The sequence below is a fragment of the Dipodomys merriami genome, unplaced genomic scaffold (assembly GCF_024711535.1).
Source record: "Dipodomys merriami isolate MVZ:Mamm:240054 unplaced genomic scaffold, mDipMer1.0.p SCAF_737, whole genome shotgun sequence".
NCBI lineage: Eukaryota > Metazoa > Chordata > Mammalia > Rodentia > Heteromyidae > Dipodomys > Dipodomys merriami.
In genome coordinates, this window is record NW_027206332.1 from 436,529 (window position 1) to 449,440 (window position 12,912).

The 12,912-nt window shown below is 45.6% G+C and overlaps 1 long non-coding RNA gene across 2 annotated transcripts; it reads right to left on the reverse strand.

Annotated features, from left to right (window-relative positions):
* Positions 1–5,878: 5,878 nt before the first annotated feature.
* On the reverse strand, positions 5,879–11,879 carry LOC138818335 (uncharacterized). Of its 2 annotated transcripts, XR_011369068.1 has the most exons (5): positions 11,774–11,879; positions 11,242–11,353; positions 8,885–9,080; positions 7,923–8,055; positions 5,879–6,054 (listed from the first exon to the last, which is right to left on the reverse strand). It is a non-coding gene; the product is annotated as an uncharacterized lncRNA (long non-coding RNA). The 2 variants fall into 2 exon arrangements; XR_011369067.1 differs by lacking the exon at positions 11,242–11,353.
* Between the last annotated feature and the right edge of the window lie 1,033 nt (positions 11,880–12,912).

Sequence of the window (12,912 nt, forward strand, 5' to 3'; positions counted from 1 at the left end):
ATTTCTCTCTGCTTTCTTCCCCTACTCCCCTCTCTCTGCACTTGAATGCAGCTTGCTCTTTCTTGGCTTGATTGTTCATAGCTGATTTTCTACCACTTCAGCTATACCTGTAGCCTTGCTTTTTGCCAGTTAATTGGAGATGTCGTTTCTCAGGCTTTTCTGCCTGGATTGGCTTTGAAATTTCATCTTCCAGTTCTCACCTCTTGAGTAGCTGGGATTAAAGATGTGAGCCACTGGGGTGCCTAGGGATGAATTCGACTTTGGTTGGTGTATTCTTTCTGTTTTTCTAAGCATGGGATCATCTACTATAGAATTTCTGTGAATGTCCTGGGTCTGAAGTAAGATATATAATACATATGCTAATCTGTATAGTTCTCATAAGATGTAATCAATTTAATACATGTTATAAGTGTAATAATAGTCAATATAAATAATGAATGAATGAATAGTGCAAGAAATAAAATAAATACACAGTAAAATAATATGGGGTAAACATAAGTATGTAGATATTAATCATTATTTCAAATGTGGATGAATATTACTTTAACAGGATTGGGATTGAATTCAGGCCTAGGGAACAGGCCTGAATTGCTTGTCTTCAAAGATGGTGAGTTTCCCCATCCCCCACAGTGCATTAGATTTACCCAGACTCTCAGTTCAAATGCCAGGCCTGAGAGGAAAAATAAAAGTTTTGAATGCCAAGCTGGGGAGCTTCATTAGTATTTTTACAATTTTTTTTTCGTGGGGCTTGAGCTCTGGCCTTGGGCACTGTCCATGCACTCTTCAGCTCAAAGCGAGTGCACTACCGCTTGAGCCACAGCACCACTTCTGGTTTTCTAGTGCTTTATTGGAGATAAGAGTCTCATGGGCTGTACAGCCTGGGTTGGATTGAACCACAATCCTAAGCCTCTTGAGTAGCTAGAATTACAGGTGTGAGCCACCGGCGCCCAGATATTTCTAATATTTTAAAATTTTATTGATTGATTGATTGGTTGCCAATCACGGGGCTTGCACTGAAGTTGTGGCAACACTGCCTGAGATTCCATCACCCTAGGCTGGGATGGTGCAGCCTCTGGACTCACGGCCGATCATGGGATGGTACGCCTCAGGGGCTGACAGGAAAACAAAATGAAATCAGCACCAAAAAAAACCGCGATCTGTGGATGGTCGGCGGTTTCTTGGTTTTCCTTCCTTGCATGGTGACCATCCTGGTTTCAAATGACATGGCTGCAACCTGTAGGTTACCTGGCACTGCTGAAGGCTGGCAGGCTGGCAGTGAAGCCATAGGCCAACCTGGACACCTAGGTCCTGAGTTTGAATCCCGGTCATGCCACTTCCAAAGGGCTGGGGAGCCTGAGAAACTATTGCCTGTCCATAAGAGCACCAGAGGACTGTGAACAATGTCATGGTTCGATGAGTAGTTCATCAATCAGTCTAGCAGAAAATTAGACCCAATAATCACAGGACACCGACTGATTTTAATTCATAGTTCATTATGCACTAAAAGAATACTATTGATTAAATGGAGTCCTCACTAAAGACCTGAGAATCCGTACGAGCGTAGTATGTGTCATTGAACACTAAATAGATATTTCTGGCAGTATGTAAATATCTAAATTTATATTTATTTGTATCGCATCATATGCATAGAACATTTTTGCTATTTTGGCCAAACCTGGAACTCGATCCCAGGTCTTCAGATCCACTTGGCACCTGCATGGCTAGATGCTGCCATGCTGACACTCACCCCTTCAGGAATTGGGCCTCCTAGTCCCTCAGTCAAGGTCCCATCATTGCCAAAGTTTCTTCCTGGTGTAAGATTCCATGTGTGACACCTGTTTTCCTTTTCTGTGCAAGTGCTGGGTTTTAAGTATGATGTGCATGTTATGTATTCAAAGCTATATGCTATGGAATAGATTGGAACAAATGTAATAAATGTTATAGGTGTACTCACAGGCCATAAAATAAATGCTAACTCAATCAATCAATTAATAATAATAAAATATAATGAATCACTCCAACAAACATGATTTAAAATGAATATAGAGATATAACTCCAATATTTAAAATGTCTATAAATGTTTTGTTTTTCAGTACTGGTGCTTGAATTCAGGCCTAGGGAAGAGTTGAGAAGTGCATGCATGATTCACATAGGAAATGATAGGTAAGATCTGAATTAAGACTGCATGAAGTGTGACAATAATAATTACATTCAGGAAATTGACGGATTGGGAAAGATCCAAGAATTGGTAGTCACATGGAAGATAGGATTCCAACACAGCTCACCACATCTCCTACTCTATACAAACAGGCCTTTATTAGCATATTAATTTCAGCTTATGAATGGATGAATATGGTGCTCCACCCCCACCTCAGGGCTAGATCTCACGTCCTGTGTATGGCCTACCTCCTTAGTGGCTCACAAGCTGGTGTGCTCATGTTGACCCATTTGGCAGTTGGTTCTGCTAGGCCCTGAGTTCTACTTCTAGCATTGCCAAAAGGTTCATCCTGATGTGAGATGCCAAACCTTGCAGATGTTTTCCTATGCTGGGTCCTGGGTCACAGCTAGGATCTAGAAAGCATAGGAAACTCTATACCCATTGGAATAGGTTGTCATCCATGTGAGCACAGTTATATATTTCCTCCTATACTCAATAAAATACACAATACATAGATGAATAAGACACAAAATAAAAAGATTAACTGAAAACAAGGTGCATGCCACATCTTTATGTAAATAGAGATCCTATGTTTAAAAGAGGTGGGCTTGTCCAGTGCTGGGGCTTCCTTTGCATGGTGACAATTCTGGGTCCAAACATGGCTGCCTGCAGAGTGAAAGTGACCTGACATGGCTGAAAGCCTGCTGGTTTTTTGGGGTGCCACAGGCTAACCAGACAATGGAGGTCCCGAGAATGAATCCCAGTCAGCCCTTTTACTATGAGAGAACTGCTGGAGATCCTGGGACACTGGTTTCTGGGCCTAGGAAGGGTCCTGGAATGCAATCAATCTTATCTTTGAATGAGTAGTTCCTGCTTGATGTGAGTAGGAAATGATAGGCAAGATTCATGGGATATCGATTATTTTTAATGAAGAATTGATGAAGCATGACCATAATCATCACAGTTATGAAATGGAGGCATCGGGGAAGATCCAAGCATTGGTAGTCACAAGGTAGTTCCCATCACAGGTCTCCATCTCTTCTACACTATAAAAATATGTACTTATTTGCATACTAACTTGCACTTACAAATGCATGACTATTTTCCCCCCTCCTAATCCCCTTCTCCCAGGGCTGTATCTCAGGTCCTAGAACTGGCCTACCTCCTTAGTGGCTCACAAGCTGGTGTGCTCACTTTTGCCCATTCACCAATTGGGCCTGCTAGGCCCTGAGTTTGTATCCCAACACTGCCAAAAGATTATCCTGATGTGAGAAGCCTATCGATCCATCTGTTTTCCTGTCCTGAGAAAGACCTGGGTCTCAGGGAGGACGGAGATTACTACATAGGCAACTCTATACCCAAAGGAGTGGGTTGCCATACATGTCAGCACAGTTATATCTGTCATCATAATCAATAAAATACACATTACATCCATGCATAAGACACAAAATAAAGAGAACGAGTACACTGAATGCAAGATGTCACCCATCCATGTATGATAATATAGATCCTGTATTTAAACGATGAATTCATGATTATATTGATCCTCCCTTCCAGGGCTCAGTCTCAGAACCTGGGTACATCCTAGCTCCATAGTGGCTCACAGGCTGGTGTGCTCAAATTGACCCAATTCACCAATTGGGCCAGCTAGGCCCTGAGTTCAAATCCCAGCACTTGCGAAAGATTCATCTTGATGTGAGAAGCGCATCGATCCACCTGTTTTCCTGTCCTGTGAAAGTCCTGGGCCTCAGCCAGGATGGAGAATGCTATGTAGGCAACTCTATAGCCATGGGAATAGGATGTCATCCATGTCAGCACAGATATACCTGTCACCATACTCAATAAAATAAACAATACATCCATGAATAAGACTCAAAATAAAAAAAAGATAACTACATTGAATGCAAGATGCATACCAAACCTGTATGTAAATAGAGATCCTATATGTAAAAGAGTTGGGCTTGTTATTTTGTCCAGTGCTTGGGCTTCAAATCAAGCCCTGGACCAGGCCTGACATTCTAGTCTTCAAGGATGGTGAGCTTCCCCTTCTCCCACAGTGCAATGGGGTTACCCAGACCTGAGTTTAAATCCCAGCTCTAGCAGTATCACAGTGTGAGTTCTTAGCTAGGGTGCTTCATTCATAATTTTTTATTTATTTATTTTTTTGCGAGAGCCGGGCCTTGAACTCAAGTCATGGCAACTCTGCCTCAGCTCTGATCATCCTAGGCTGCAGCCTCTGGACCCACAGACCTCGGACCCTAGGATCCAGGGGCTTGCTGGAAAAATAAAAGCCCCGAGGGGAAATAAAAGCGGTGGAAAGTTCCACCTGGCACTTTTACATTTATTTTCCTTTGCATGCTGACCATGCTGGGTCCAAACACGGTGGCCTGCAGAGTGAAGGTTACCTGGTGTGGCTGATGGCCTGTTGGCCATCAGAAGATCCAGAGGCCGACCCAGCAACGTAGGCCCCGGGGTCGAATCCTGGTCAGCCCCCATGCATTGAGGGAATGGTGGGAGATTCTGAGATACTCATTTCCAGACCTAGGAAGAGTCATGGAATTCGATGGATCTCATCTTTGAATGAGTAGTTCCAGTTTGATGCTAGTAGGAAATGATAGGCAGGACTTATGGGGTATAGATTATTTTTAATGAAGAGCTGATGAAACATGGCCATAATCATCACAGTCATGAAATGGAGGCATTGGGGAAGATCCAAGAATCATTAGTCACAAGGTAGACTGGATTCCATCACTGGTCGCCATCCTACTCTATACAAATATGTACTTATTTACATACTTCCTTTAGATTATGAAAGGATGACTGTTATGCTCCCCTTCTCCGCCCTGCCCCACGCCCACACGGGGCTCAATTTCAGGTCCTGGGAATGGCCTCGCTCCTTAGTGTCTCACAGTCTGGTGTGCTTACCTGGACCCATTCGCCTATTGGTCCTGCCATACCCCGAGGTCAGATCCCAGCACTGCCAAAAGATGAATCCTGATGTGAGAAGCCAATCGTTGCACCTGTTTCTCTGTCCTGTGAAAGTCCTGGGTCTCAGCTAGGATGCAGTATGCTATATAGGCAACTCTATATTCATGGGAATCAGTTGCCATCCATGTCAGCACAGTTATAGCTGTCATCTTATACAATAAAATACAAAATGCATCCATGACTAAGGCACACAATAAAAAGAATAACTACACTGAATGCATGATGCATTCCACATCCCTATGTAAAGAGAGATCCTATGTATAAAGTAGGTGAGCATATGATTTTTGCCAGTGCTCGGGCTTCAGTTCAGGCCCTGAGACTAGGCCTGACCTTGTAGTCTTCAAGGATGGTGAGCTTCACTTTCCCCCACAGTGCAACAAAGTTACCCAGTCCTGAGTTGGAATCTCAGAGGTGGCAGAAAAATGGTGAGAATTCTGAGCCAGGGTGTGCTATTGTTATTATTATTATTATTATTATTATTATTATTATTATTATTATTATTATTATTATTATTATTATTATTGCCAAGCATGGGATTTGAACTCAGTTCATGACAACTCTGCCTCAGCTTCAATCACCTCAGGCTGGTGGGCTCCCATGGGCTTGTAGCCGATCCTGGGATCCTAGGCTCTAAAACTTTGCAGGAAAAACTGACAGAAAAATGACAGGAAAAGATGACAGAAAAATGACAGAAAAAATGTCGCAGGATGGATTTTTTATATTTTCTTGTTTTGCACGGTGACCATCCTGGGTCTGAATTACACGGCTGCAAATGGTACTTCACCTTGCATTGGAGAAGGCTAACGGCCCATCAGGGAAACCATAGGCCCATGCGGCAAAATAGGCCCTGAGCTTGAATCCTGGTCCTGACACCTACCAGTGCGGGGAGATCCCAAGATACTTGTTCCTATGCATGGGAATAACAATGAAATGTTAGCAAACGCATGATTGAATGAGAAGTTTCTGCGTGTATTGGTGAAGTCCAAAATTAGAGGCAGTGATCCTAGGACAATGATTCATCTTAATGAATGGTTAATTAAGCATGAAAAGAATACTATTCCTTCAATGGTGGCATAATAAAGTCCTAAGAGTTAGTAGGAATGTAGTTGATGTCATTGAATATTACGTAGATATCTCTGGCACTATGTACAAATATATTTTTTTTGTTGTTCTACCACCTGTCTATCCATGTATGGCTATTTTGTCCACTCCTGCAGCTCAATCTCAGGGTCTGGAAATGCCCTGGCAGCTTCATTGGCTTGAGGTTGCAGTTTTGACACACCCATTCAGGGTCTGAATTGGGTCTGCTAGGCCCTGAGTTCAGATCCCAGCACTGCCAACAATTGGATCATGGAGTAAGAAGCTGAGTGTGATACCTGTTTTCCTTTTCTCTGAGAGTCCTGGGTGTCAGACATGATGGAGAACACATGTGCAAATCTAGATACTATGTGATGGGTTGTCATCAATATCATGAATGGAATGTGTGTCATCAGAGTCAATAAAAAATCTCATATCTAAAATATACTGGGAAATCAGAAAATTAAATCGCCCAACAACACATCCTCAAAGAAACAATTGCCCAATAAAAGAGTGGGCAAAGGACTTAAAGAGAAACTTCTCTGAAGAGGAAAGAAGCATGGCCAATAGACACATGAAGAAATGCTCAACCTCCATAGCCATAAAAGAAATGAAATCAAAACAACATTGAGATACCACCTCACACCAGTTAGAATGGCTATAATCAAGAACTCTAATAACAACAGATGCTGGAGGGGATGTGGACAGAAGAGAACCTTACTGCATTGTTGGTGGGAGTGTAAACTTGTTCAACCACTTTGGAAAGTAGTATGGAGGTTCCTCAAAAGACTCCACATAGAACTCTCCTATGACCCAGCAATCCCACTTTTGAGCATTTACCCAAATGTTTACAAACAAGACCACACTAAAGCTACCAGCACGACTATGTTTACTGCAGCACTATTTACTATAGCTAAGATATGGAACCAGCCCAGATGCCCCTCAGTAGATGAATGGATCAAGAAAACGTAGTATATATACACAATGGAATTCTATGCCTCCATCAGAAAGAATGACATTGCCCCATTTATTAGGAAATGGAAAGACTTGGAAAAAATTATATTAAGTGAAGTAAGCCAGGCCCAAAGAAACATAGGTCCCATGGTTTCCCTTATTTGCAATATCTAGTATATGTCTGGGTCAAGCAGAATAGGTCAGATAAGGTGATGTTAGGGAAATGAACCCTAAGATATGTACTCAAATGATTTTTCTCTCTCTTGTGATTGTTTCTAACACATGTATAATATTATTTCTTTGTTGCTTTGTACGTCCCTCTCCCACAGTATAACACCTGCTTTCACTGTATTTGATGTCGGTATAATTTGTGGAGGGAAACAGGAAAAATTAATCGTTTAAATAGGGATACAGGTGGACCCATTGCAGCAATGAGATGTACAAGTCGTTATGTCAAAAATGAACTTTACAACATTGGTGCAGGGGGAGTGCGGGGGAGGAGCAGGGAGGATTGGTTGGGGGGGTGAGAGGGAACATGGGAAGGGATGGGAAGTGGAAACAAAGGAGGAGGCTACAATGCTTGATATGAAATGTACTCATTATCTTGCCCATGTAATTGTATCCCCTATGTACAGTATTTTCACAATTAAAAAATGGAAAATAAATGAATAAAACAAAAATACAATAAATAACCAATACAAACAGGACATGGACTGAAAATCTATATGTAAGTAGAAATCTTACCTTTACAATATATATAAATAGAATTTTTCCAGGGCTGGGACTTTAATTCATGCCTAGGGACCAGGCCTCACTTTCTTGTCTTCAAGCATGGTGAGCTTCCCCTTCGTCCACAGTGCTTCAGAGTTACCCAGGCCTTAAGTTCAAAATCAAAGGTAGGAGAAACAGCGTGAATTGCAAGCCAGGGAGCTAATTTTTTTCTGCTTTTTGCTTTTTTTGCCAAGCATGGTCTTGAACTCAGGTCATGGTAACCGTGCCTCAGCTTTCATCACCATAGGCTGGGGTGCAGCCGCTGGAAACACAAGCTATCCTGGGATCCTAGAACTTCAGGCCCTGTGCAACGGGGGAATTGCACAGAAAAAAGTGGCAGGATGGCATTTTTACATTTTCTTACTTTGCAGTATGGCCATCTGGGTCTGAGTGATCTGGCTCCAAAGCATACTTCACCTTGCATTGCTGAAGGCTTGCAGGCTACTGAGGAAGCCATAATCCCGAACAATGATTAGCCAAGCACCAGTGGCTCTCACCAGTCCTCCTTGATACTTACAAGGCTGTGATAGGAGGATCATGGTCAAAGTAACCCTAGGCAGGAAAGTCCTTGAGACACCTGTCCAACCTCAATGCCAACAAAGCCAGATGTAGAGCTGTGTGGCTCCAGTGGTAGAGGGCTAATCTTGAGCAAGAACACCTCATGGACTGTGACCAGATCCTGAGTTCAAGGTCCAGGACTGGCAAAAACAGACATACACACAATCTGTGCAGCCATCTGGCTAAAGCAGGTCTCCCTCTTGTCCCCAACTGGATTGGACAGACTTTCCTGGTAAAGGAGCTGCTGTCATGTTGACTAGGCCCATTTGGTCTGCATCCCAGGATTCCAGGCACACCCCCATTTTTTCATCATTCTTTTTCACCAATGGGATCCAAGAATAGTGGACATGCCCATATTACATGCTTCCCAGTAGCACCTGGAATCCCTCTGTTGGGTGACACCACTATCAGCAGTTGAGGAATGTAGAGGTGGCTGAGTGGTGAGCAAGAGACTCCAGGTGACTTTGAGGTAGAGTAGGAAACGATGTCCTAGTCAGTGAGTGGGAGAATAGAAGATTTTCTAGAGCCTGGGAATGTGGCCAGCCCAACTTTCCCGTCCTGGCGCTCAGATGTCTGAAACAATAAGAATCAATGAGAGAACTGTGGGCAAAAAGCTGCCACAAGAACACCAGCAGTATCCTCCCGACAGACCTGAAACATTCAAGAAAACAAAGAACACGAAAAAGGGAGGGATCCCCAAGACAAACACCACTGGGGAGCGAGATTGAATGGAGAGTCCAGCGAAAGGTGATGCCGACCATGGGCCTACCCTGACTTTGGACTCAGTCACAGCCACCAGGGTCCAGAGTGTCAAGGGTCCCAATCCCACCAAGGATCCACAGAGGTGCTACCTGCATATGGTGCCCACCCTGGACCACAGAAAAGAAGAAACCAGGCACTCTGTGCCAAGATCCAACCACTGAAGTAGGGAGACAGACCCGCAGGGTCAATGGGAGTAAGAGAGGGAGAAGATAGACCAGATACATGCAGCACCAAAAATGGAGGTAGAAATCCAAAAGGCACCCATACAGCGGTTGGTTTCGGCAGAAAGCGATTTACAATGTGCACTGGCCCAAGTGCAGCAGGCCGCTGATGACAGAGAAAGGGAGCATGAAGCTGTCACCAGCTGCCTACAAGCTACAGAGTGGCGTGTGGCAGAGCTGGAGATAGTGGCTTCTCTGGTCACTGCTGCAAAGGAGAAGACCAAAATGTTCCTCAAACAGCTGAATGATGTGATCCTTCAGCTCGAGGAAAATACCAGAAACTTTGATGACCTGGAGCAAGTGAACACAGAGTTGCAGGAGAAGGTGGAAGTGCTGTAGATACAGAGGAGCAACATGAAGAAGAGAATATGCAAGTTCCAACAAGCGCTGGAGGGCATTAGGTACTGAAGATGGAGTTGAATAACCTGGAGGAACAACTTCATATCCAGGTCCAGGAAAACCAGTCTCCGTCTTCAGAACGTGGAGCAGCAGGAGCAACTGCAGAGACTGGAGGAGAAAGCCTAGGATCAGCAGGAGACCCCTGAGACCCCACGATATGCATGTGTGTGGGATAGACAACCGGAGGAAAAGCTGGCCCTGCTGTGGGACGCTCTCCACCGGGTGAGCAGTGAGAAGGAGGAGCTTGCCAGCATCCTGGACACAAAGCAGCAGATGAAGAAACATCTGCGGGAGCAGTAGGACTGCTCAGAGAAGAAGATAGAGAAATGGATAGTGGTGGCTGAGAGAGAGAGAGCCAAGCAGCTCAGGAGCAGCAGGAGCAGTCCCTGGGCCAGTGCAGGAGTTCAGAACCTCCTGTGAATGGCACATTGTCTCCAATGAGCGACTGTGGTCTGAGAAGGAGGCCCTGCAGCAGCACTTAGAGAGGCAGATCCAGCTGCTGGAGCAGCTGATGCAAGTGAAGGGCTCAACAAACTGGAGGGACCAGGTGGTGTCCCCGAAGTGGCAGGACACTCTCAAGTGCCTGGAAGCCACCAGATCACAGGAGGAATGCCTGCAAGCCCAGCTGAGCTTCCTGGCTTTCCCTGGGGAAGGGGAAGGGATGAGCCCTGGAGAAGCAAAAGGTAACTAGGTGAATCCCCCCCACCACATGTGACCATCACACAGGATGGAGAGGTTCCCCAGACCAAGAGTGACATGGCTCTGAGAGTGCTCTTGGAGGATGAGATCCACAGGGGGAAACTCCTGACCCAAGAATGGTGGGCTAGCTTCAGGCACCCCATGGCCAACCCAGCAGCTCAGTGCCAGACTGAGCTGGAGCCACAGACCCTCATCCATGACCTGCCTGATGAGGTGGACTTCCAGAGTCCAGCAGGTGAGCTCCACCATTGATGCAGCCAGCTTTTGGCACACATCCAAACTATCAAGGAGTCCCTCATGGTGTGTAAAGAGCAGATGTTGGTCCTGAATGAGCTATGTTGGGAAAAAGCCCAGTGCATGCACTGGCTGTCTCAGGAGAAGATCGAGAAGAGGAGAGTGTTTAGGAGCTGCTGTCACTCCTAGCCAGGGAAAGCACAGACAGCAGTTTCCAGATGCCAGCACAGGCTGAGCCTCCCATCCCCCTCCCCAACACTGCTTCAGAAGCAACTTGAAGACAGCATGGAAACTGCCAGAGGAGAGGTCAGGGTTCCCGACCCCATAGTGGATTCCCCCAAGGAGCAGGTCCCGCCCCAGATGCCCCACATCCAGATCTGCCCACAGCTTCCAGGCTCAGGGGAGGAGTGCTCTCTCACTTTCTCCGGTAGACTGATGTAGATGACGACTCTCTATGTGACATACTGACTCTCAAAAGCGTTGGCAGCCACCAGAAGTAGGTGACCAAGTGGCTTTCTCTCAGGCCTCCATCTGCCGGGCAACGGGAAGGTTAAACTGGGGGTAGGGTAGGGCAGAGGCTGAAGGGAGTTGGCCCAAACTCAAGGGACATCTAATGGCCTATTGGTGGCCCATTGGTGACTTCTGGCATGCTAGGCAAACACTCTACCACTGATCCACATTCTCAGCTAGGATGATTTTTCCCCCTCCCAAACCCATATGGCCATTCCTCAGATAAATAGGAAGTAGGGGCTAGGATTAATATGAAGCACAAGTCTGGTTCAACCCAAAATATTCCCCTGCCCCCTCTTCCCACACCCTGAGTTGAAGTTTTTCTTCTACCATTGAGGGATGAGAGAGGGAGGGGGGAGTCCCAAGAAAATACCAACAACAGTGGCCCCCTGAGTCCCACATCCTTCCCCACACAAGTGGTCCTCCAGATTCCAATCTTACCTGACTCAATGTAAAGTCTAAACTGTCTCCCTACCACTGCAAGGCTCAGGATGAAATAAAAGTCAGCCCAGGCCTCAGCCCACACCCAAAGTGGAAGCTCCTAGTCCCAGACCTACTTCCACCTCTGACTGCCCCTAGTTAGGCCACACCCACCACTCACCACTATGATGGTGGTGATGACCTCATGGATGGATTCCAGGAAGAAGGTCTATGGCAAAGAGCAGAAGCATCAGGGTGAGCAGGGCAGAAGGAGGTGGGGTGATTGCTCTGGGATCTTCCTTGGAGCCCTCCCATCCAGCCAGAACCATGCTGACCCAAAGCACGAACAAGGCCAGGGGGTGAGACGAGATGGAGGAGCACAGGATTAAAGGAGGTACTGCTTTGTCTTGGAGGACTTGATTAATTCCAATTATAATTAATTCCAATTACATTTGGCCCATGACAATCCCAAAGACATCATGCAATGCCTCTCCGTGTTGTTGTTGGTCGTGAAGGCTGTCCCTGAGCTCTTTTTCTCAAGGCTGGCACTCTACCACTTGAGCCACACTGCCATTTTTGTTTTCTGATGGTTCATCGATAAGAGTCTCATACACTGTCCTGCCCAGACTGGCTTGGCACCATGATCCTCCAGATCTCAGCTTCCTGCGTAGCTAGAATGACAGGCATGAGCCACCAGTGCCCAGTATGTGATGCCTTTTGAAGGCATCTTGGCGAGTCTGTAAAGGAGCCCCAAAGGGCCTGGATAGACGATGACCCAATCAAGGAGCCGGGATGGGGGAAGGTTGACCTTCTAGCCATTCTGTTCCTCCAAAATTGAAGATGCCAGGTGATGTTGTATGCACCAAACATCTGGGCCAGCAGCCACCAGGCTTAGTGGGGGAAAAAGTAGAGAATACCCAAAGACTGCAGTGTAGAAATCTCTGATTTTGCATATATGTGGTGTGTGTGTTTGTGTTTGTGTGTGTGTGTGTGTGTGTGTGTGTGTGTGTGTGTGTGTGTGTGCAGCCCCACTTCCTTTTTGATGGTTAATTGTAGGTATGAGTCTCAAGGACTTTGCTGTCCATGGTGGCTTTGAATCATGATTGGGGGCCCCAGGGAAGCAAGAGTAAACACAAGTGACAAGTACAATCCCTATTGTG